Source organism: Zootoca vivipara, chromosome Z1 (genome assembly GCF_965207765.1).
Source record: "Zootoca vivipara chromosome Z1, rZooViv2.hap1.1, whole genome shotgun sequence".
NCBI lineage: Eukaryota > Metazoa > Chordata > Lepidosauria > Squamata > Lacertidae > Zootoca > Zootoca vivipara.
In genome coordinates this window covers 57,544,764-57,570,283 of record NC_142583.1, presented here as the reverse complement: position 1 = coordinate 57,570,283, position 25,520 = coordinate 57,544,764, and the positions used below count along the sequence as shown (strand labels likewise).

General features: G+C 44.1%; 1 pseudogene; it reads left to right on the top strand.

Annotated features, from left to right (window-relative positions):
• LOC148687389 (uncharacterized) overlaps positions 1-25,520 on the top strand; it is a 98,213-nt pseudogene that overhangs the window by 42,172 nt on the left and 30,521 nt on the right.

Genomic DNA, 25,520 nt, shown 5'->3' with positions numbered 1-25,520 from the left:
GGAACAAGAAGCAAGGCGAAGGTCCACGGGGCAAGAGCAAGGCGAAGGCGAAGCAATGGTCCAAGGAGCAAGGAGCAAGGCAAAGGATCCAGGAACAAGAAGCAAGGCAAAGGTCCACGGGGCAGGAGCAAGGCGAAGGCAAGGCAGGGGTCCAAGAAGCACGGCGGCAACAAGGCAAGGGTCCAAGGAGCAGGAGGCCAGATGCAACCAGGCAGGGATAGCGTTGCTGTGGCAAAGAGCTGAAGGGAAATGCTGGGCTTTTATCCCTCCCAGCTCCTGCCACCAGGTGCAGTGAGATCTCAAGTGGCCTCACCTGGGTGATTACTCCTTGCCTCTCCAGCACAAGCTGAGGACTTCACCTGTGTGGCCATGCCTTGCTTCTCCAGCACAAGTTGAGGCATGCCCCAGTCCTGCAAAGCACTACAGGCCCCAGAGCCTGACTCCTGCCCATACTCCTGACACAAGGGTTGGTTCAAGGTATTTTGCTGTCTGAGGCAAAGGACGAAGTTCCTCTCTTCCCCATTCCATGAATCCTACTTCATCACTGGTGACATAGCAGCATCCTTCTTTGCACCCGAGAACACCAAGATAGCTTAGGGGATGCAGGGCACTCCACATGGAACACACACCTCCAACAGAGAACAATAGCCAGGTAGGCTCAGGAAGAACAGTTGGGTGTGATGGCCTCCATAGTTTGGAGCATTATCTAAGTCTGCTTTATGGGAGGACTGGCCCTGCCAGCCTTCTCTGAGTACACAAGCAGTAATAAAAGGGATAGGTGGGACTGCCCTGCCTCCATTTGCCTTTGCCTATTCCTCAGACCCTTATGCAGCCCAAATATTATCTGCTGGCTCTAGACCATAGCATGCCAGCTACAAATGTGGCTTTGCTCCTGAACTTGCAAATTCCACCACAGACATTTGAGTTCTAGCAAATGCTGGTTGCTGAATATGGCTTTGAAGTACATAGATCAACTTGTGTGGTAGCTGTTTTGGCAAGAAGAAGCAGTGTGTGTAGGTGTGTGTTGAAGGGACCAAGAAGACCTCAATCACACAATTAGTCTCATCTCTGGAACTTCAGGGGATGTTTAAAATAGGCAAGGAAGAATCTCAAAGGGAGGGGGAGAGGTTGGGTAAGACCCACTGAAACTCATAACAAGAAAGAGTGTTTACTTGAATCTGGGCAAGCTGGGAGCAGAACATTTTTGCCCAGTGGGAGTTCCTCAAGCCTAGCCCTTATATAGCCATGTGAAATTATAACCTTCAGAAAATCAATTTATCTATTCACTTGTCTAGCTCAGCCATTGTAAGAGCATCATGCCCTCACATGTCCTCTCATGTCTCCTGATTCAGCAGAGCATTGCAATGGCCAAGGAACAGTGGAAGGATAAGAGTATGTTGGCTTTTGTTTGTTGCTTTCTATATTACATACTCCATTACCTCACAGAGCCGCTTATTCAAGCTGGCATACATTAGTTTATCAATCAAATTTTGATTTTATTGTGGTTGAAATCTTAAGCACACTTACTAGAAGGTTAGTTCTCAGTAACTTACTTCTGAGTAAGGATGCATAGGATTGAACTGTAACATTGTAGTCCATGTGTGTGTGTGCGCACACACACGTGTGAATGAGGGAGAGAGAAGGTATGTTGCGAAGTTCCAAAGTATATAGCCCGTATGTGACAGAGGGCGATATTCTGGAAGATGAGATGTATAATTCATCATGCCAAGTTCCAAGTATGTGCAAATAGGGTCTAGGAATCCACAATATTTTTCACATGCCACAATTTTGTATGTTTAAAGCATGATACCATGCATACACAGTAAAATCTAAAATTGTGCTGATCTTTATGTAGTTATTTGATGTAGCACTTAATGTTCCTCACATCATAGTGAATATATTCAATGAAAGGACAAACAAAACTTGAGAGGGGTTTTAGTTGCATGTTTTATATAAACATGTCTCTTGGCATGTTGGGTTGTGGCACCAAACATCAAAGTTGTCCATTTATATTGCTGCGTGTGTGCCTTAAAAAAAAAAAAGTTCCATTGTAAGCCTGCCAGTGAGCCTCTGACCTCTGTCCCCTCTGTCACAAACTCTACTGTCAATCAAATTCCCATTAGACATAGATATGACATAGTTCCATGAATAACTATCTAGCTGATTGACATCTCATGAACAATGATTTTTTTTAAAAAAATAATCTTCTGTTTTTAAAGACTAGAACAATAAAGATACCCACGGTGCTCTTTCGAACTCATTCTACACAAACATTTAACCCACTCTTTCAATTATCTTTACCTGTCAACTTCTTTATCTCGGTGATCTCATTTTCGTGACAATCCCATAAAATGCTTTCCAACCATGAGCTAGCATGATTTGGGCAGCAAATGAAAGATTTGTCAGCTTAATAGTCCTTTTCTAAAAAATAAGTAAAGGTAAAGGTGAAGGGACACCTGACCATTAGGTCTAGTCGTGACCAACTCTGGGGTTGCAGTGCTCATCTTGCGTTATTGGCCGAGGGAACCGGCGTACAGCTTCCAACGCATAACCAGCAAACCTAGTTGCGAGGTTAGGAACATCCCAGACCCTGAGATTTCAGCATCAAAACCTGAGACTTAGGGGTGGCCCCCCAGTGATGTCACAGGGTGGGCCCTGAAGATGGAGATTAATTGAGGGAAGAGGAGTACCTAGGACTCTTCCCCTGGGTGTTTATGCTATAATTGGCAGCAGCCTCCTCCTCCTCCTCCTCCGCCTCTTCTTCTTCTTCTTCTTCTTCTTCTTCTTCTTCTTCTTCTTCTTCTTCTTCTTCTTCTTCTTCTTCTTCTTCTTCTTCTTCTTCTTTCCCAGTTGGAGATTTAAGCCCTTCACCTGCCACTTGGAGGGCACCGTGCAAGCCTAGAGACTTCAGGTCAGACTTGAAGGTCTGGCAACCCTATTGCCGGTTAAGACAGTTGTAGCTGGATTTCCCTTCATCTTGGGCAGTATTAAGCCTCTCCGTTGTAGTGCCTGTACTTTTACATGAAAATAGCCTCACTTTCTTTCCCTCCCTTCCCCCCCTCCCCAGTCCACAAACCTCAGAAGAGACGATAGTGGGAGAAGAGTCACAAAGCACTTCTTGTATTGAAGAGTCTTTGCTTGTCATTTGTGCATTGCACTTTGGTGTTCAGCGGTATTAGTTTCCTTGCCTTTTGTTTTTTCAAAGGGCTGCACTGTCAGCAAGTGTTACCCCCGTATACTGCACTAAGTTTTGCTATCTCTGACTAAGGGTTTGTGCATTGGCCAAGCAGGGAGATAATATTAAACAGGGGGCCTTGGTGGCCGTGGGCCTTGTTCTTTTCAAAGAGGCTGGCTCCATGGCAACCGAAGCCTATTAGGGAGCAGCAATCTTGTCACCACAACTTTAAGCCCTAATAATTCAACCCAAAAAGATAAAACGGAATGTGGCAACTTTATCTTGCTCAATCTTTTACATAAAGTAATTTCTCAGAAACATGATCAGTGTTAGAGACAACAAGCATTTAAAACGAGAGAAGCTTCAGGAGGGGGGAACCGTCCTATTCACGGTTGAGTTTTGAAAGATGAGTGAAAGATGGAAGAAAACATGATATTTCAGCAACCTTCTAAATTCCCCCCACCCCAGCATCACGAACAATCGAGCCAAAGATTAGAATTTTGAGATTTAGATTAGTAGCAGTGATTGGCCAACTGAAATATGTCCCTTATTTTTTGTTTGGAAAAAAAGGAGAGAGAATGCTGTTCAATGGCTGAGGCTAGAGTGGTCTGCCATCATGGTAGATAAAACAAGACATTCTCTCACAGATGAAGTCATTTATGGGCTGGTTGGGCTGGAGGGGAGCAGGGTTGCTAAGGGTCAGGAGTAGGAAACAAGCATATATTGAGAAGTGATGCAGGAGGGCATAAGGTGGGTGACTGGTTTGGCTCTTAATGCTCCTGGAAATAAAATTGAAGTCACGGAAGGACAAATCTAATGGGCTGCTTTCTGGCTTGCAGACCACTAAGTTCAGTAGCAACAGCATGTACTGTGGGGCTGTTTTGTGGTGCTAAGGGTGCCATTTTGACTAGCGCAGGCCTCTTCAACATGCCTGGCTACAGAGAAAGGAAAAGACAAGAGTAACACACAGCTCTCAGTACTTGTGCCCATGTGAAAACAACACTTTGAACAGGGGCAATTCCTCTACCCCAGCCTTCCTGAATCTAGTGCCCTCCAGATGTTTTGCTTTACAACTCCTACCAGACCCAGCTAGCATGGTTGGAGCTGATGGGATCTTTAATCCAAAACATGCCCTCCAACTTTTATCAGATGAATTTTCAGCAGATATTTCTCACTCCCCCCCCACACAAATGACCCTCCTCGACCCCCCCAATTTTTGTGTGTCCGCCTCCCGCACAGAACAATTCCTATCAGAAGAAGGGAGAGTTCCACCACCATTACACCAACAGGATACAGCACACACAGCCTCCCCCCTCCCAAGAAAACCTCTTGGTCCCCATCTTATTTTATTGTTTGGTAGATTTACAAAAATAAAATCACACACACCAAAAAATTAATTTTAAAGGGGCAAAATTAGACATGGACAAAAAAGTGTGTGTGTGTGTGTGTGTGTGTGTGTGTGTGTGTGTGTATAGTCTCCTTGTGCTCTGCTCCCCATTTCTTCCCACTCAGGGCAGTTTTGGGACGCTCCCCTTGATGGAGGAGTCCCGTATAAACACCAACACACATCCAGAAAGATATGTGCATGCAGAATCAGCAGAGATCAGAAGAAGCAGAGTTGTGTTGAAATGGTAGCATCATTTTTATTTACAGCAAAGAAATAAAAGCAACTGTCGTGTGAGCTGCTTCCTCACACATCCTCTCTGCCGGAGAGAAAGAACAAAGAGCGGAAGTTTATCAGCCTGACTTCCGTTCACACAGACATTCATAACAAATGAAATCATCTGGTCATGTGACCTCCGCGATAGTAGCATTGCATGAGGCTGGGCCTTGGTGGTGGCAGCTTCTTCTGCTCCTCACCCACTGCAAGCTGCCCAAGGGAAGAGGCTGGCAGCCACAGCCATAGAGAGGCAACGTTGCAGCTGCCATTTGTCGTAACAGGTGCTGGCTCATCCTCCTCCCCAAGCTTAGCAGTGGTGCTGGTGGGGGAAATAGGGACATTCCAGGATCAAATAAGAAGCGGAGATGGCTTTTGTACTTCCGGGTCTGTCCCCTGGAGAATCGGGACAGTTGGAGGGTATGACATCTGGAGAGCGCCACGTTGGGGAAGGCTGCTCTGCTCTCTTCAGTCTGTTGGGCAATTCCTACTGGTCACACGCAAATGGCTATGTTCAACTGGAGTGGTACTCATCTTCCGGTGTGCGTATTATTTTAACAAATAGAATAAATTTCATCCTATTAAATTGGCCTGTTCAACACTCTCTGCCCACACAATGTCCCCGAAGTAACATCTTGCATAGCTACCGAAGAAAAGATGTGGGGAGCCACATGGCTTGCTTTTCTGTTCAGTGTTTCTTATTTGATCATTAACATGCGGGGCAAGTTGGTCTGCCATAGGATCTTCTTTCAAAGATAAGCATGGAGCAATTTGTTCCCTTTCACTCGAATATCAGCAAAGACATTCTTTGCCACAATCAGATCCTACCGTCCTCTTTGTTGAGGGCATTAAATTAGAGACTGGCCATTTCTGTACAGTATTTTAAATGCATACTCACCATGAAAACAAAGAAAATTTATTGATTGTGCATTATGAGCCTCAGTGGTGGCCAATGGTGGGAAAAAAGAGCACCAAAAACAAACACAAGGGGACATCTAGATACTGTAAACCTTTTGTTCCTCTTGCTGTAAAGGGAAATCTGCTTATGAAAGGGCTGTTTCCAGAAATAGGCAACATGAGGCAGAATGGTTGTGGAGCTGCTTTAACTGGGGGTGTTTCCAATTGCGGGGATTTATGCTGTAAATGGGTCATTGAGATCTTGCAAATGGGTCACCCCCCCCCCACCCGGAAAACATAAAATTGGATTAAATAGGGGAAAATATAGGCTGACATTGTGGGTTAGCCAGTTATGGACTGCCAGATCAAAGGACATGCATCACCCATAAGACCATAAGAAGAGCTTGCTGGATCAGGCCAATGCTTCATCTCATCCAGCATCCTGTGTTCTCACAGTGGCCAGTCAAGATATCTGTGGGAGACCAGCAAGCAAAACCCAAGCACAAGAGCACTCTCCCCTCCTGTGACTTCCAGCAACTGGACGGACGTAGGACGTGGGTGGCATTGTGCTCTAAACCACTGAGCCTCTTGAGCTTGCTGATCGTAAGGTTAGCAGTTTGAATCTGAGCAATGGGGTGAACTCCTGCCATTTTGTTCCAGCTCCTACCAACCTAGCAGTTTGAAAGTGTTCCAGAGTGAGTAGATAAATAGGTACCGTACCGCTGTGACGGGAAGATAAACAGCATTTCTGTGTGCTCTGGCTTCCATCACGGTGTCCCATTGCGCCAGAAGTGGTTCAGTCATGCTAGCCACATGACCCGGAAAGCTGTCTGCAGGCAAACGCCGGAAAGCGGAGATGAGAGTCGCACCCCATTGTCAAATTCAACTGGACTTAACCGTCTTGGTGTCCTTTACCTTTTCCTTTCTTTTACCTTATTCAGAAGCATGGCTGCCTCCAACCATAAAGGCACAAATTTTCAAATGTTTATTTGCACAGGTGCAACTTTTGAAATAATTACTGTAATTTAAGCAGAAATACATCTTGCCATAGGGAGCAAACAAGACTGTGTCCAGGTGAGCTGTGTGCCTCTTCCACCTGCTGTTCAGATGCTGCAACTTATAGGGTCTTCCTGTTCTCCATTGTAAGGATTCTTTGTCTTAAAACCACACTTGGGCTAGGCAGGCCTTCAAATAAGAGACACTTTCAAATGAAGGGCTTTCCTCTGCATGAAAGCCATGTGACCATGTTATAGCAATGACTCCAACTCCCATCAGCCCCAGCCAGCACGGCCAATGTTCATGGGGCTGTAATGAAACAACATCTGGAAGATCACAAGTTCCCCATCTTTGCCATAAATGGACTTCATAAGTGGAGTCATTGTGGTGTGGAGTGCTGGACTAGGACGTGCAAGATCCGGGTTTAAGTCCCGACTCAGCCACAAGCTGACTGGGTGACCTTGGCCCTGTCACTGTCCCTCAGCCTAACCTACCTCACAGGATAAAATGAAGAACCACCTTGTTGAACTTCTTGGTGGAAAGGTGGGGTATAAATACAATTAATTAAATGCATTAGTCACTTCTTTTACCACAGCAACTCAAAGTGACTTACAGTATTTTAAGCAAAAAACCAAACACATAATACATACATTAAAACCAGAGAGGGAAACCTACATTAAAACATTCCACCCATGCAAAAAGGCCATACATAGTTAAAAGCCAAAGACTTGGCTAAAAAAAAGAATGCTTTTGCCTGGCACCTGAAGATATGTAATGATGGTGCCAGTTGGGTCTCCTCAGGGAGAGCATTCCACAAGTGGGGAGCTACCACTGAGAAGGCCCGCTCTCATGTTGCCACCGTCCAGACCTCCTGCGGAGGGGTCACAAGACAAAGGGCCTCATACATTAATATAATAACAACTAAATAAAGTCTAAAGGTGGGTAGGGAGAGTCTTACCAGCAGTAAATTCGGGGCAATGCGTTCATCAGTCTCTTCACATTGTTATTGTATAAACATGACCTAAGAGGCAATGGGACTACCTACCCTTGAGAATAACAGTGACCACTAACTGGTTTCACAAGTCTCCTGTGCATGTCAATTTTCACGTGATTCCTCTCAGCTGCGGCAAGCTAAGGAAAGGAACAATATCCCTCTATGCAAGGCAGATCCTGCCATTGTTCCATGCATAGCCCGCTGATGAACGCGAGATGGCAAAGTCATCTTCATTAGACGGAATTTAATAGTGAATCAAAGTTCTAGAAAGAATAGGCTGATCTAAACTTTAGCCTCCCTCGAGCCTTGCTGAAAGATTAGAGAGAAGGAGAAGGGCCCTGCAATGTTGAATGTATCAGATTGTTTTACACTAATAGTTACTTTTGTTATAAGCCCCTGAGTGCCACCCAGTTTTAACCCTTTGGGGGGGGCAGGTTGAAGCTGAGAATAAAATGTAACATCACCTGGGTTAGCAAGAGAGTTCTGACCAGTTTCGTAACTCGTAATAAGCTCCAACTGAGTCTGAGATGCTGAAATTAGCCATCTCCTTGGAGTTTTTCAGTTACAGGGCAATTTGCAAGGGTTGGTGGTGGGTATTCACTCCTAGTAGTGAGTTAAGTCTAGCAAAACAAGCAATTATCAATTTAAAAAGTAAACGATCCAAAGGAATCAAACAAAAACAATCCAAAATATGGGTGATATCCAGTGTTCATCATACCCAGAGTACCCTTGCTGAAAGGAATAGACTTAAGAAACATACATTCATTAATTTCAGTGGGACTACTTGAATATGACTTCATGAGATCTTACTCATAATCTCCAGATCACAAATACGAAACCAGAGAAAAAGACAAAGTTAGCAGTAACAGTCCCATGTAATTTATTTGTTTTCTGTATTTTCTAGGCACCCAATTGCTGTCACTCTTTAGCAATTATACTAGCAAATAGAAAAACAAGATAACATCACAGCCTCAACCTGCAGCCCCAACATACAATAGAAAAGAAACATGAAACAATTATAAAAGTGGAGATAGCAGCCATAAAAAGCAACCAAATACAATGTTCAAATTGTACTTACAATGGGACTTACCTCTGAGTATAGTCTTGCACAGACACCCCCAGACTACGGCCCTAAGGCCTCTTTTATCCTGCCTGCGATGACATGCAGCGCGGCTGCCCACTTCCGGGTCAGAAAGGCGCTGGAAATAGCTTGCGCGCATGCACATGCGTCATTTCCGGTGCACTTCCGGGTTTGGAGGAGGCCCGTGCGCATGCACACAAGCTATTTCTGGCGCTCTTCCAACCCGGAAGTGCACCGGAAATAGCATGTGTGCATGCGTATGGGTGCGCACTCACGCATGCTCCCCCACCCTCCGGCCCGCCACGCAATCAGCGCTGCCAGGTAAGTTTGGGGACCCCTGGTCTTGCACATAGGGTTACCGTACTTACTTATTATATTTAAACAATTTCTATTATGCCCTTCAGAAAGTCCTACCCAGGACAGTTTCTTTTACAACACATAAAAGCAAAACATAATCCATAAAATGCAATAATATCAAAATTATTAATAAGCAGCATGCAATGATAAACAGTGTGGTAAACAACATATGAAAGCAGCATAAAACCAATTTCATCGAGGATTTGAGGAAAATAAAATGGTATTTGCCTGCTGCCAAAAAGGTAACAAAGTAGGTCCCAGGTAAATTTCTCCGGGGAGAGCATTTTGTAGCGGAGGTGCCACCATAGAGAAGCCCTCCCTCCCTCTCATATAAGCCATTCACCTCAAATGGGAGAGCCGCTCAGAGAAGGGCCCCTGGAGAAGATATTAAGACACATGTAGACAGGTAATATTTCAGGTAGAGCAGTTTCAAGAAGCAGATTAGGAATGGGGAACATGTTTCCCTCCAAGTGTGGTTGGACTCCCAACTGTCCCAGCTAACATTGCCAATGGTCAGGAATAATGGGAGAAGTAGTCCAAATACTTCTGGGGGGTCATAGGTTTCCCACCCCAGCTCCAAGTTCCTCTTTTGATTGGGAAGCTCTTTTAAAAAACCATTGTTTTTTAAAACCATGCAGCCTTTTGTTTATAAATGCTTTGTCTATTAAAAACAAACATTAAATTGTGCTGTAAATAGACATCCATCTTAAAAGATGAGGAGTAGAAAACAAGAGTAGAAAACTGCTCCTTGAGGTCTGCAATAAGTCCTTAACAAATTTTTTTAATGTTCTTTATTTTACAGACCTTCAAAAGGGGGAAGGAAAGTCTTTTTTTGCTTCGAATGGTAAAATATACTGCAAAATAGATAGGGGTGTCGTTGGAACATTTTCAAACCAGCACCTACACAGCAGCATCTGACACAGTTAGCATACACAAAAAAGGAAAGCAAAATGTGTTAGGTGATCTTTCTAATCAGATGCTGCCTCTGTACGGCTACCCACTATTTGCCTTTTATTCAAGCTTTCTTTGAATGAGTTCACCCATTGAAAGCAGCCGATGGGGGATCAGCATATCAAAGCTTCATTATCACTATCAGTTGGGTTGTGCGAGCATCTTTATTCTTTTGTTGATGCCTGAAAGTGTGTTATGCAGCAGTGATAAAATTGTGACAAAAACCTTAAACATAAGCTGCATATGTCTCCTTTAGCGATGGGCGAGATCTCCCCATTCTCAATTTGTAATTTGGTCTTTCAAAGGTTTCTCAGATAATTTGGAGGGGGGGGGGAGGCCAATAGCTCAGTGGCAGAGTATCTGATTTGCATGCAGAAGGTCTCAGGTTCACTCCCTGGCATCTTCAGGTAGGGCTGGGAAAGGTGTCCTATTTGAAACCCTGGAAAATCATGGACTATTCCAGGTTTCTTTAAATTATGAAGGCAAAAATCACCTAGCACAATCACCCCTGGACCTATTTGCGTGAACTTTGGTTCCCCCATGCTCCCAGTTTTTACTGATTTCCCACACAAAACTGGGGAGGGGCACATGATTTCTATTTTCCCACCCCAAAATGGTGAAGTCAGCCCTTGTAGAAGTGTAACACCCATCTTTCAAAATTTTGGCTTAATAAACTCTAGAGAGGCTCATTTGTCTGCAAATTCCATCCACTTACGTAAAGAAGAAGAAAAAGTATAGCCTTTATAGGCCCTTGGAATGAAACAGAGCTTCAGTCTTAACAGGTAGATTAGGACCTGAATAACAAATTGATTTGGAAAGACACAGAGTGAATCCAAATCAAACCAGGCTGCTTCTAAACTCCATGGCTACAGATGCAAGATGAATCTAGCACATGTGCACTGGTTGCTTCTGCACATGTACATTGCCCCTTGGAAATTGTGGTTTATGGCTTCCTTTCTTTGGTTCAGGCACAGTTTTCCACACATGAGGGATGTCGGTGTGGTAAAAAGAGGAAGACAAACAAGGGAAAGAGAGAGCAAATATGACAGTGTATATGTTCTTCCTTGGGTTCCTGAACCCAACGCCAAAAATCAGTGATGTTGTGAAGTCTGTTTAGCCTAGCTTGCAAATGAGCTTCTAGGATTCATAAAATGTTGCCTCCAAACTGTGAAGCCATCAGACAGGGCTTCGGAGGAGAAGTCCAGAGCCCATCTCAGCAGATCGAGCAGGAAGGTCCTCAAATGCAGCAGAGTTGGGTAACCTTCAGCCTCAGGGTCACATTCCCTTCTGTGCAATCTTTTCAGGGGGGAGCACATGCAGGTGGTCAGGGCCAGAAGCAAAAACATATTGGGGAAAGGAATGTAAATCTTGTCTTTGTACCACCAGCTAGTTTCTACAACACTCTCATGCACCCCTCTCTAGCCTGAAAAACAAGGGGCATGATCAGAGTTCAAGGATACATTCCACCCAGGCAAAAACACCCAAGGAGGGCGCAATGTAGGGTCAATAGCAGATGTGGCAGGTGAGGCAAAGTGGCCTGAGAGTCCCGAGGACCAAAAAGAGAGGCCTGGAGAACCACATGTGACCACTAGGCCTGAAGTTCCTCTCCACTGAGTGGAAGCACCTGCAGGACCACCAAGCTGAGATTCTAAAACCACCTAAGTGCACCACTGTTTTCAAAGAGATGAGCCCAAGCCTACTTGGAAACAAATGTATGGAATACTTAAAGGATTGCTTCCAAGGAGAGGCTTTGGAGGCTTTCTGTCCCCAGCCTGAAGAAGGGCTTCTAGCCTTTCTGTCCCCCTTGTTCCTGTTAGGACTTATCATTGCAGAGCGTGTCAGGAGTCTAGTAGATGAGTAGGACAAAGGATACAACTTCCATCTCTCTACTCTCATGGCTGATGTTGCTTCTACCTTCCCTACCATCCCTTGAAAGGCAGGGATGTGCTAATCTATCAATTTTGCTTTCTCACTGTTAAATTCTCTAGGTTTTTTCATCAGCTTGTGTGTGTTTTAAATCAAATACCAATCATGAAAATTCACTGGCATCTTCGTGCGAATGTTGCAATGTTACAAAGCAGTTTCCTCTAATGTAATGCATTTTTGTCTGATATTTTCACCAACATATGCATCTTTATGCACACTTTACTCTAGCACTTGCATTTTTGTAAACGTTACTCAGCTGGAGAATGGCATTCTGGAGAACTGCAAGTTTTGAAGGCTATGTTTAATTAGGTTCGCCCTTAAATGCAAACCGAATCACTCTCCTCCTTGCAGGCATGGTTGAGGGAGGCAACAGGGTGCATAGATGGGCAGGGGAGGTGGGTGACTTTTCGATCTGCTCATAATGGCTCTGGACATTTTCTGGATTTTTCCCATTTGGGAGGAGGGACTCAACAAAATCCTGGACAGCTTTGGAATATCCCCCCTCCCAATCCACACTGCAGACACTCACCCATTTCTAGATATTTTTCTGCTCCTTTCACACCTTTGCTATCACAGGTTCATCTTCTTCTTTTTTAAAGTGATGCCTGGCTATTGACGGGACTCACATGCATTGGCATATAAAATTGGATCCATACAAAAAGGGATGATTCCCAAGGCTGCCACTATTATTTTGTTGAGGTTTCAAGTGGCCCCCGAGTAAGAGAGAGGTAAAGCTGGCCACCAGCCATGTCCCTCCCCTTCACCTCCTTTTGACTCATTGTGCCAAGTTCAAGGATGAATTTAGCCAAAGTGCCTTGTTAAAAAGGTCAAGGGATGGAAAGGGGATCATGTTCTCGTAGACAAAGTTACATCTCACAAAAAGACCTTTAACTTACACAGAGTCAAAATGCACACTCACCTGGGGAGTGGGGGGATTGAGCCAAACCTTTTGGAATAAGAGCGCAGGCTGGGAACAATTGGAATAAGAGCACCAGCATGCAGAGTGTACCTGGAACAATTGGGACAGTAGCAGGCAGAAAGCTTGCAAATCAGCCATCCTATCCAGAAGTGGAACGACTTTGAGTCCTGATCAAGACCACTCTGTCCTGTTGACTTCTTATACTTTTGAAAGGTAGACCCTGGGGACTTGACTAAAGCCTGGCTTTACAATGACTTTCTGAGTCCATTGGCTTCTCACACTACATGACTCTAGGCCAGAAAACCCGTGTTTACTGATGTGTTTCAGGCTAATTAGTATTGGTTTCCTTGAGCAGTTTGACTGAAATTCTAACCTGGAATAAAGTATGCGTTCATGAGAAGCAAATTCAAATAAGACCCCCAGCTTGTAAATTCTCAAGATTTGTGCTTTCCTCCCGTTCCATTAAACAGAAAACATTACTAGGGACCTGATAAACCATCTTTAAGTGTGCATAATTCATAATGAGAATAGTTGGTATATTCTTTCCACCTGTTGCATTAACCTGAAAACATTTCTCAGGTCATGTTAACATATCTTCTGTACATAATTATTAAAAAGAATATTGCCCAAAAACATGTGTCTTGGGATGCCGTGTGAGATTGCGGCTCTGAAAAAAAAAACAGTTTTTTGAGGGGGGACGGATCGTGGCACAAAATTGTGCGAGAGCACAGTGTCCAAAATGGCTGCTGTTCTCTCGTGAGAAGAAACAAGATGTCCCGGTATTTCTGGGACACTTACGGTGTACTGTATGTACCTGTGTATAGACAGCACCACCACCATCCTCAAAAGAGGGCACCAATTTGCATAAAATCTGCATATTGTACATGATATGTATAAATGCAATTTTAGAAATGCCTCCTCTAATTGAAATTGAAACATAAAACATTTCATCTTAGTGGGGAAGACTGTTTTGAGGTGACCTTTGTGTCTGTACAGCCTGATAACTGTTGATAGGCAACTTAAGGCCCCTACCTGCTCTCTCTTCTTGTGGCTCTTTGATCTTTAAACCCAACTAGGACTCCTTCAAAAGTAAAAAAGGTAAAGGTAAAGGACCCCTGACAGTTAAGTCTCGCTTTACTGGGAGAGGGAGCCGGCCTTTGTCCGCATACACGCACGAAAATGCTGTTTACCTTCCCGCCGGAGTGGTACCTATTTATCTACTCGCACTTTAATGTGCTTTCGAACTGCAGGTTGGCAGGAGCTGCGACCGAGCAACGGGAGCTCACCCCGTCGCGGGGGTTCGAACCACCAACATTCTGATCGGCAAGCCCTAGGCTCTGTGGTTTAGACCACAGCGCCACCCGTGTCCCTTTTCCTTCAAAAGTAGGACACTGTAAAATAGGACACATGACCACACTTCTAGAGATTTGAACCTGGCTTTGTTACATTGAAGTCTAACACTCAACATTTGTACTTTTTTCACCCAATGATTGCTCAACCGTTCTTGACCTGAATGAGTTTCCTCTCTTTCCACAGCCCAATGTGAGCAATAATATTGTTCAGTGCCTTCTGGAATGTAATAAACCTCATGCTATATTAATTTATAAATCGCCAACAACGTTCAGAGGATGATTTCCAATGCCTCTACCTATGCCACAAGAGCTCTGGGCTCATGGAATGTGCATGTAAACACCCGCCGTCTCAGTTTCAGAACAAGGAATGAAAAAAAAATAAAAAGAAATAAAAGGGTAAAAATGAAAATTTGTCCTGTTTGCTGCAGTGAAACCAGAGAGTTATAAAGGACCCCTGAACAATATTGAGTTTAGGGCAGCACAATCACATCACAAAAGATTTACCTTCACTCTGCAAATTCAATCTAGGGCAATAACAGCCTATTACAAGTGGAGCAATACAACGTCAAAGGAATATTTAAAAGAATGAGACAGAACCTTTACATCAAAGCAATTGAGTTAGCCTCCCCCAAAGAAAGCACTCATGGGACAACTCTTGGTTTCTTTTCCCCAGAGTGGCACTAACCTCACCAAAAGTTATATTTAAAACGTGCTTTAATGTATACCCCAACAGCCCTATTGAAATAAATGGGGACAACAGAGGTTTACACAGGAGAACCCCATGACCTGCATCCAAACTAAGTCTGTCCAACTTAGGCTACATTGAGAAAAACAGGACAGGTTAGAAAACATTTCTGTTAAGCTCCGCTGATTTCAATGGGGACTACCAATGGAGTGAAATTCTAGGGATAGCCCTTGAATGGGTGTAATATAATGTTATGAGTTTGTGGAGTGCAAGATACTCTAAATTCATGGCTCCAGTAAAAGTTAGAATTAGTCAAGGTTTGGGGAGTTGAACTGTGCCGAATATTGAATCCCTGGATTCAGCTTGTGTTAAAAATACAAGCCAGGCCAGCCTGGTGACAGCAGAACAGAGATAGGAGAACAGAGTAATGACCTGGGAGGTGAGCCATTAAACCAGAACATTAACAGGCAAAGACTGTAGCAGCCACCCAATGGCTAGAGCCCCGACCTGAGCTGAGAGATAGTTACAGAGCCGTCTTAAGCATATCTGGCACCCTGGAGCCATGGTGCGAAGATCCCTCCAGCGCCCCCCCCCCCCGTTTCCCAGCGCGGCTGTCTGGCAGGCGCAGCACAGCAGCGTGGCGCCCCCCCCCCCTGTCGGCCTGGCGCATTGCGGAGAGACAAAGGCAGAGTTTCATTGCAGTTGGCGATGAGGCAAGCTGAAGAAAAAATAGTTGTGTTTTGCAAACAGTTTGCAAGGTGGAAAAGAGCAGGGGGTCACAGCATGGTGTGGGCTGACAGTTTGAATCCAACATGGCAGTCGTGGGAGAAGTGGGACCCACTGGGAGTGTAATCCTGGGAGCCCCTCAATCATAGGCTCAGGTTGTATATATGTGTAAATTGTGGGAATGTTCAGGATAGTAGGAGAGGATATATTGAATAAATATTATCTTTCCGTCACTCACGCTAGTGAGTCATGTAGCAAAGCAGATTCCCCTCAATACAGCAGGAAGCTGGTTTGCAGATTCATTTGGATCTCTTTAATTAAGCAATCCAGTCTGGCTTACCCAGACTGGATTATTCCTGGTGTCCCCTTTGATCCCTCTTAAAAGAATAAAGACACAAAAGTCTTTCCGTAAAAGTAACAAGAAGTTTACTCACATTCAGTTCACAGTATGATCCCTGAAGGCAGGCTTTAGCAAGTAGTTACAGAACAAAGTGTGAGTTCATCCCATATGGGGATTGAGCCCATGTGCTGCTGGCTGAGAGCCAGCAGACACTAAAATACATTAAGAGAACAGCATCAAGAGAAGAAAATGCCACCAAGATAGCTGTGTGACTCGGCTGTTTTATGGAGTCAGCCAGGGTCACAACCATCTGCCTGGTCACATGTAGGGGAGGACGCTCCAGACTGTTAGGATCTCTTACACACGAGTAGGACCCTGGCAGAGACACATGCCCGGCTGGCATGTTCCCTCCCTCCTGGTCGATTGTTGGGGAGCTTCAAAAGCTTTCTCCAGCCCGAACATCACAGCGACTGATGCCAACTGACATCAGCACACTTATGGATCCGCAGAGTTTGCACAGTTGCGTAACAGAGCTCAAAAAATCAGCATTTGGCTAATCTACGTTTATTTACATATAAACACACATGGAGCACTGCAACATGGCTCTCTCTCTCTCTAGCATCAGGCAGCAAAGAGAATGAACAAAGGACAATAGTCCCACTTCAGGAAACACAGTAACACAAACATCCTGTTTCCGTCACGTCCGACTCTGTGGAATGAAAACATACACCATGATGTGATAGACAACAATCCCATGACAGCAAACACGGGGAATGAATCTCCAACACAGACCAGTGGAGCAGGAAGTTATACTTGCTGGAGTAACATCCCCCTGCCTGTGTCCACTCTAGGGAAACAAGGAATGACACCACAGTCTCCGCTGTGCCTCATTTCCAAAGGAATCTTGCACAGCTATAGACATAACAAAGGAGGGATTGCAGCAGAACATGGGTAAAACACTATGTTCTCTCAGTAAATCAAAGCATTTCTGCAACGTGTATGCAACAGTATGCTTGCAGCAATTCCAATAGAATAAAAATACTCAGTCCAGCAAATGATATTTAGGAAGAAAAAACCCCAAAGGAAATAAAAAATAAAAATCCAAGGCCCTTTTCACCTACTGCTCACTGGCACCATTGTAGGAGGGTATAACAGAGCATGTCATAAGCCATTATGAGGCAAAATGGGAATTATTGTATAGCCACATTTCAGGTGAATGTGATGCCAATTAATGGCATAGGCTGCCTTTGGTTGTTAACTGTCTTAAAATCAAAGGCAATGCAGTGCAAGCCATGGGATTGGGTTAACTACAAAATGGCTCTTGCTTAAATCCCTGGGTGATACCTGACACATCCAAGCACTAACTTCGCTGACTTAATACAGCAGATAAGCAAGGAGTTGCACAGTGGTCCCTTTGCATTTGGCCCAAGAAGTAAGTTTAAAAGCACAAGCAGGCTGTCCTGTGCGGCAGGTGAAATGCTTAAATGTCAGATCAGTATTGTTAAGACCCTATCTGTATGCATAGCAACTATCATGTGTGCAGCCAAGAATAGGCTTCATGAAGAGAAACTAGGAATAATAGACAGGATACTGTTTTACCCATTCCCAGCTGACTTTGTTTTAAAAAAAAAACCCTTTAGCAATTAAAATGTTATTGACATCTGCTGACCTGCGTGTCGGGTCTCAAGATCAAGCATAAATATACAAAATATTTGGGGAAAATATCTACAATTTTGGCGCAAGTGTCCAGCAGCTGAAAACTCCTCCTTTTCCAGATTTGGTCCCAAACTTTCGCTTGTATTTGAAAGCATCATTGAGGGAGGTACATATATTTCGATTTCCCACTTATTTCCCCATGGGATCTTGTTATGAGACTATGGAACTCTCTCTGCCCCACGGCGTTTCTGTAGGAGCCCTGGAGGGGGTTGATCTGAACACATATGGACACATGTGCTTTTCTAATAAAAGGCTTACAGAGAATTCGAAACAATAAGATCATAGCAACAGTCTCACAAGGGATGGACAAGACAGGAAAGAACACTGAAAATAGTAATGTAGAACTTGTGGTTCTCCAAATCCCATCAGCCTCAGCAAATGATCAGCGATGGTGGAAGGTGTGGTCCAGCCATATCTGGAGGACTACAGATTCCCTATCCCAGGACACACATATATATTGTTGGCATCTGTCTGTCTTGAGAGACAATGGAGTGTGCCTCCAGGGGTGAAGCCAAACCACTGTGTTGGTAGCACCAAACTTGCCTCATCAGGATTCAAGCCTAGCCTGTGTGTATGGAGGTTCTGGGCTGCCCAGGTAGGCAAGATGCCCCTCTCAGCCTCGCTGATGTGATCCAAAGTAAAGCAGAGCAAGGCGTTTGGCATCAACTTGGCTCAGGAGTTGCTGGAAGGAGGTGTGCAAAGCGCTATCCAACCGTCTTCGGAGCACCACCCTGGATTTGTGTAGGGTCAACGCCTTATCCTCTTCTTCTCCTGAACATATCCCACAAGGCAGTGGAGGTTTAGGATCAGAGTTTTCCTTCTAGATAGGCTATCTTCTTAGGTTTACAAGTCCCATCTGCCCCTCACATCCCTCTATAGCACATGCAGAAACTGCCTTCTTGACCATTGGACCCACTATTGGTCTTGCCACTCAGTCCGCCAGAGCCTGTCTTTGTATGCAAGGGAAGTCCCTAACTTACCAAGACTCTGAGACCCATTGGTTACCCTTACTTAGTTCAGCCTTCCCAGTTGAAGTCATTCCTGGAGTGTGGCCATGGTTGAAGCCACAGGTGAGAGCTGAGTGCAGGGTGGGGATGTGTCCCCCACCATAGGTACTACCCCTTCCCTAACACCCCAAACACCCTACAGGTACATATAACATTTTTTAAAAAAAAATCAGTGACAAATCTGAACATTTCATGCAGAGCAGCTTCGCACATACACACAATGCCTGGGAGGATCAGATAGAATCAAAATTAAAACAATTCCTGTTCACTGGAAAAGAAAGGTCTTAATCTTGACTATCAATCAACTCATGATGGCTTTCTATTCTCTCCAATCTCAAAGGCACCAACTTGATGCTACCATAGTGGTAGTGATAGCCACCAACTTGGATAGCTTTAAAAGAGGATTAAATAAATTCATGGATAATGGTAAAGCATGAGTCCAAGAGACCTTGCATGCTCACATTCCCCAGCTACTGGTAGTCAAAGGCGTTCTGCTTAAGAACATAAACAGAGCCTGCTGAATTAGGCCAAGGGACCATCTAGTCCAGAACTCTGTTCTCACAGTGGCCACTCAGATGCCCCCAGGAAGTGCACAAGCAGAATCCTCTCCACTCTGGGCACCAACAGTGCAGATTTCATCTGAGGGAGATCCACCAATGTTCATCCTTGTTCTATTTTTGGAAGCAGGGAAAGGTTTGCCTACCAGTTTTTCTGCCTTTTAAATGATATAGGTTTATCACTGTTCATTATTTTAGCATTATGCTTCTGTTTTATTGTCCTTATAAACATTAGTTTCACTTCTTTACTGTTTTGATGGTTTTCATGTTGTAAACTTGGCTTGGCTACAAATTAGAAAGGTAGGTATGAAGTTTTCCAAACACAGTAAAATACAACTCTGTGTTTTGGATATGAGAAGGTAGATGCTCAATTACTCTTAAAGGCTTAAATCTGATATAGTAGGTTCACTTCCTAAGTTGATTTATCGCTACCTTGATGGGGGTGGAGGGGATGAATAAAGATATAGCCACTACCTTACCAATTGTCTCTAATAAGCAGGTAGTCATCTTGAGATCATAGATTGGGGCTGATAAGGGGCTACTTTAGAGAATCTTAGAAGCTACTGGAGGAAAAAAAAAAACCCTAGCAGGCCCCATTAGATTTTCTGTCATGCATATGATGAGAAAAACACACCAGCAGAAAATCCACTTGATTGTCTTACTGTGAAAGCAGCAGCTATTGTGCCATGCAGTTTTTTTGGACAGTAGTTCCACCTTGGTGTTTATGCTCTGCTGGACAGTAGAAGTTTCATGGACAAGTTCCAGACAGAAAGGGCTTTGTGATAGGCTGTTGCAGTACAATATGCGCCTCAGTGGTTTGACAAGACAGGGGGGTAGTTTCAATAAAAGGAGTCTGACCTGGCCCAGTTTCACATTTCAGCTTTAAGCATTTACGGCCCCCACACCAAGAGCAGTCCAAAGGGCTGGTGCAGAAATTATATTTTTAGCCTGTTCGCAGTAGCACTGGAACCAGCTTCCAAGGAAGTGTGGAATTGCTGGTAGATTTGCTTGCTTTCAGCTGCACCTTAAACCACCTGCTTCTCCTTTAGGGACAGGGAAACTGGTGATGCTCTGGATGGTACTGGTAATGACTTAAATAGGTCAACACAATATGTGATGGCCACCAGCTCTTAGAAAGGAAAATGATAGCTACTAGTCATGTTGGCTAGTTGCAACCTCCAGGTTCAGGAGGCAATACGCCACTGAATGCCACTGCTCCAATTGTGAAAGTTCAATTTGTGAGGTTACCCATGGGTCATCAATGACAAATATGTAGGAGTGAACAGGTCCTGGGCCCCTTTCACAGATTACTCAGAAGTAAATTCTACTTAGTGCAAAGAGAGGTATAGTAAGTGTGCACAACATTGCACGAAGTTTTGTAGAGGGCTTTCATTTTCCTTTCATAGAAAAAAAGCAGAACGTTAGGTGGAAGACTTCAATGAAACCCAGTGACAAAATAATTAGTAGACTTTGATAGTGATTGGGTTTTATCATTGCTATTATGATTTTTTTCCCCTGTGATTGTTTTATTGTCTTGTATTATTATTCTATGCTAATTTTGTTTTTAATGTTGTACGCTGCCCTGGGATCTTTGGATAACGGGTGGTATATAAATTGAATAATGATGATGATAAGAATATATTTGATTATTTGGTTGTCTTATAAAATGGAACGATCCTACCAACACATCTTTTGTAGTTTATTTGTTTATGTGGGTGTTGTGTACGGCTAGAGAGATATAGCTACATACCCATACACTTAAAAAAAAACCTAACAGTATTTATAAAAATAACTTTTAAACCTAGAACTAAATAAAAATGCTGTGTAGGCTGTGTGTGTCTTCATATACTACTGCAGTAAGTAGATCTCGTAAAATCGTTACATTTTATGGCATACAACGTGCCAAATGCAGTTTACATTTCTCAGCCAGTAATTATATTTTCGTGCAAGAGACAGACACAACAAATAATAACTGGCTTTATCTGAAAAGGAAAAAACAAGCATTTTTATCAAGATGAAAGGGGTGCAATGACTTTAGGAGACCTCACATACAGCCGTAATACAATAAATTAGGAGGATTAATGGAATTGTGGGCTACAGTGGTAACATGCACTGGTAGAGAGCCTGTTTTAGGGAAGATGATAATACAGTTTATCATGGACTCCATGGGAATTCCCACAATATATTAGTTGTGGCGCAACAATAAACGGCACACAGTGAGGGGTATGTCTCTTTTGACACACATTCTCTTCCCACACTTATTTTACCAGGGAAACAACTCTGGTGCAGTTTAATTAAACTCCACTGCAATGAATTAGTCCAGGTCCTAGCCCCATGACAGCTAGGAGCTTGGCAATACCACAGGGGGCTGTCCTTCTGTGACACCACAGACTGCAGAAGACTTGGGGTTGGGAACGAAAGGCCTCTCAGATGACATTGTCACCAGGGAAGTCTAGAGATGTCAATCACAAAGCCGAAGAACACTCCCAACCTGGTTTCCAGTAGACTTCTTCAAACTGCATGTATACATGTGAATGCCTTAGGGTGAGAAGAGGTGAGGTTTTTTTTTTTAATGACCTGCAAAGGAAGACTATAAAACCTCTCCATGTGTTCATGCTTCCAACTGCCTGGTTTAGTACTAGGAAATTGGTTTGAACAGAACTGGTACAAAACCGGAATGCTTGGGAGTTTGACCAGTTTAGTCCTACAAGACTTTGACCCCCTCACCCAGTAATCATGTGGTTTGTCTGTAGATGCCATCAGCTAAATCCATAAACAGGTCCCTACTGCATGCAATGGCAATTGCTATCTTGCAAGCATTTTGGAATGGCAGCTTATCTAATTAGGCCAGCCTTCCCCAACCTGGTGCCCTTCAGATGTTGTTGGACTACAGCTCCCACCGTACCTGACAATTGATCACGCTAGCTAGGGCTGATCAGAGCTGTGATAAAATAATTTTAAAAACCTGGAACTTCAAAATGAAACTTAAACATAAATATAAAAACAGAATAAAAATAGGCAAAATACAGATTTACACCAAAGACATAAAACTGTCTACAGTCATTTCCTCTTCATAAACCTTGGGAACTGAAGAGGAGTGACTATTAGCTGCCAGTAAGACCCACTGAACTTTGTGAGATTTATTTCGGAGCAAACCACCATAGCATCCCTCAGCAACTCACACAGTTTGCAATGGAGACTTACTTCTGAATAAACTTAAGTGCCCTCAACTGTTTGCTCCAAAGTCCCGCTGAGTCCCACCTTATTTATTTATTCAAATCATTTACAATGGGGTGTACAAGATTGTGGCCTTAGTCTCAGGAGTCTGTGGAGCAGACGTACAGAGGGAGATAAACCCATCTTCATTGGTAATTTCATATGTGAGAATGTAATCTCATCCAGCATCTTGTTCTCACAATGCTCAACTAGATGCCCATGAGAAGCCCCAAAGCATGACTTGAGTGGAATAATATTCTAACCATCTGTGATTCCCAGCAATACCGCCTCTGTCAGTGGAGGCAGAAGATAGCCATTGTGGCTAGTAGTAACTGATAGACTTATCTTCCATGAATTTGACTAATTCTCTTTTAAAAGCCATCCACGTTGATGGTCATCACTGCCTCCTATGAGAGTGAATTCCAATGTTTAACTATGCACTGTGTGAAAAAGTACTTTCTTTTGCCTATTCCTGAATCGCCTAGCATTCTGCTTCACTGAATGCCCCAGAGTTCTAGTGCTATGAGAGAGGGAGAAAAACTTTCATCCATGTCCCTTCCCTAAACAGGAGCTCAGTTTAAGAACCATTTTTTTCGTAACTGAAGTCACCTCAAGGCTTCATTTTTTTTAAAGCAACATAATTTGGGACGCAGGTGGCGCTGTGGGTTAAACTACAGAGCCTAGGGCTTGCCAATCAGAAGGTCGGCGGTTCGAATCCCCACAACAGGGTGAGCTCCCGTTGCTCGGTCCCAGCTCCTGCCAACCTAGCAGTTCGAAAACACGTCAAAGTGCAAGTAGATAAATAGGTACTGCTACAGTGGGAAGGTAAATGGCGTTTCCGTGCGCTGCTCTGGTTCGCCAGAAGCAGCTTTGTCATGCTGGCCACATGACCTGGAAGCTGTACGCCGGCTCCCTCAGCCAATAACGCAAGATGAGCGCCGCAACCCCAGAGTTAGTCACGACTGGACCTAATGGTCAGGGGTCCCTTTACCTTTACCTAATTTGATCAAAGCGCAAACTTGTACCATCACATACAGTTTTAAAATGTTCCTTGAAATGTTCCTTAACCAAAGCGGGGCACAGGATGACTGACAGATGCTTTAAGAAATGTTTGTATGAGTTATATGTACGGGGGCAGATTTTTAAACAGTCAATACACTTACTGTTCCCTAGAGCAGGACCTTAACATTCTACCCCTACCAAATATTCTCCAATAAAAGAATATTGTGCCTTCCATTATTCATAGATATATCTATCAAATGCCTTTGATTAATACATGAGAATTTGCAGCATTATCAAATGAAGCTATTGGGAAGCAATTGCACTTCAGTCAACTCGCAGGTGCCCTACAATATTCTTACTGTTTGAACATGACTCTCTCTCTCTCTCTCTCTCTCTCTCTCCCCTCCCTCCCTCCCTCCCTCCCTCCCTCCCTCCCTCCCTCCCTCCCTCCCTCCCTCTCCCTCTCCCTCTCCCTCTCCCTCTATCACACACACTCACACAGAGAGACGGTAACATAAAAGAATTAATGAGACAATGGCAATTAGATGTGAACTCATTTGGCCCTGCTGGATTTAACCCACTCAATTGAGATGCCAGACATGATACCTTAGTGACTGGAAGGTCCTGTCGCCACCTCCCCATTGGCCAACGAGCCTGAGAAATGACAGCCCCATTAGGTGTCGTGTAAAGCATGTGACCTTGCTCTCCTAGCACTTGATCTTTGCACTTCAGCTGACCATTTGTCACTATCCTACGGAGACAGTACTCAGGTGGCTTAGTGAGAGACCCTGCTGTCCCCCTTCCCTGTGCCCCAGACTAAGCAAAGAGCATTGTCAACAAGCAAGCAAGCAAACCCCCTTTCCCCTTTTCTCAAAGGAGAGAAGATGCGATGGATTTGCCAGTCAGTGGGCAGGTTAATGTAGTTGGTGACTCCTGCAGCTAAAGATAGAGTGGGGATGGAGAGAGAGAGAGAGCAATTGCCTTTGAAATCAGAAGACTAAAAGGACCTGTAGTTGGATCCCAAAGGGCCCACTCGCCTATTCTAATTCTAATTCCCCATGTCTATAGCTGTCTTGCAAGTAAAGGGAGAATCTTGTGTCAATGTATTTCCACTGCTCTATTCTTCTGCTTACACAGGTAATGCAGAGGTCAGACATTTTCAGGTGGAATAAACAGATCAAGTATCAGCAACCATAGCTACTGATCACAGGTACAATGGTTCTCTCAACTTCAGAAGGAGGGGGGAAAGGGAAGAGAAGGAAAAACTGCTTGAATCGGGCAACGTATGCGAAGAAGAACGACTATTTGTGGAGCAATGCAAAATATGTCTATAGCAACATATTTATGTTTAGAATTAAACCCACTGTGATGCCAGTTACATCATAAACCGATAAAATCAAAAGCACTATATTAGGTAGCAATCTAGAGTTGCCACACGTCTTGTATAATACAGGACTGTACCGGAGTTCAATGTAAAATGCTACGTCCTGTACTGATACAATATTGTCCTGCATTTCAGATCTTCTCTCTCTCTCTCTCTCTCTCTCTCTCTCTCTCTCTCTCTCTCTCTCTCTCTCTCTCTCTCTCTCTCTCTCTGTGTGTGTGTGTGTGTGTGTGTGTGTGTGTGTGTGTACCAAATTAGGGATCCTCTCCAAATGTATGTGTTTGAACGGGTGTGTAAAAGACCATGTATTTAAGCTCTGGGTAGTCAAGCACAGACAGATTGACAAATTCGTGTGTGTGTGTGTGTGTGTGTGTGAGTGAGTGTGTGTGTGTGTGTGTGTGTGTGTGTGTGTGTGAGAGAGAGAGAGAGAGAGAGAGAGAGAGAGAGAGAGAGAGAGAAATTCCAGAGGAGCCATCCTGTTAGGATGTAATGGATTGCTTTGAAGTCATTTCAGCGTCAGATGGGGGGGGAATCGTCCCCCAACCGCCCGCCCTGGCCTGCCCTGCCCTGTATTTGGCCAGA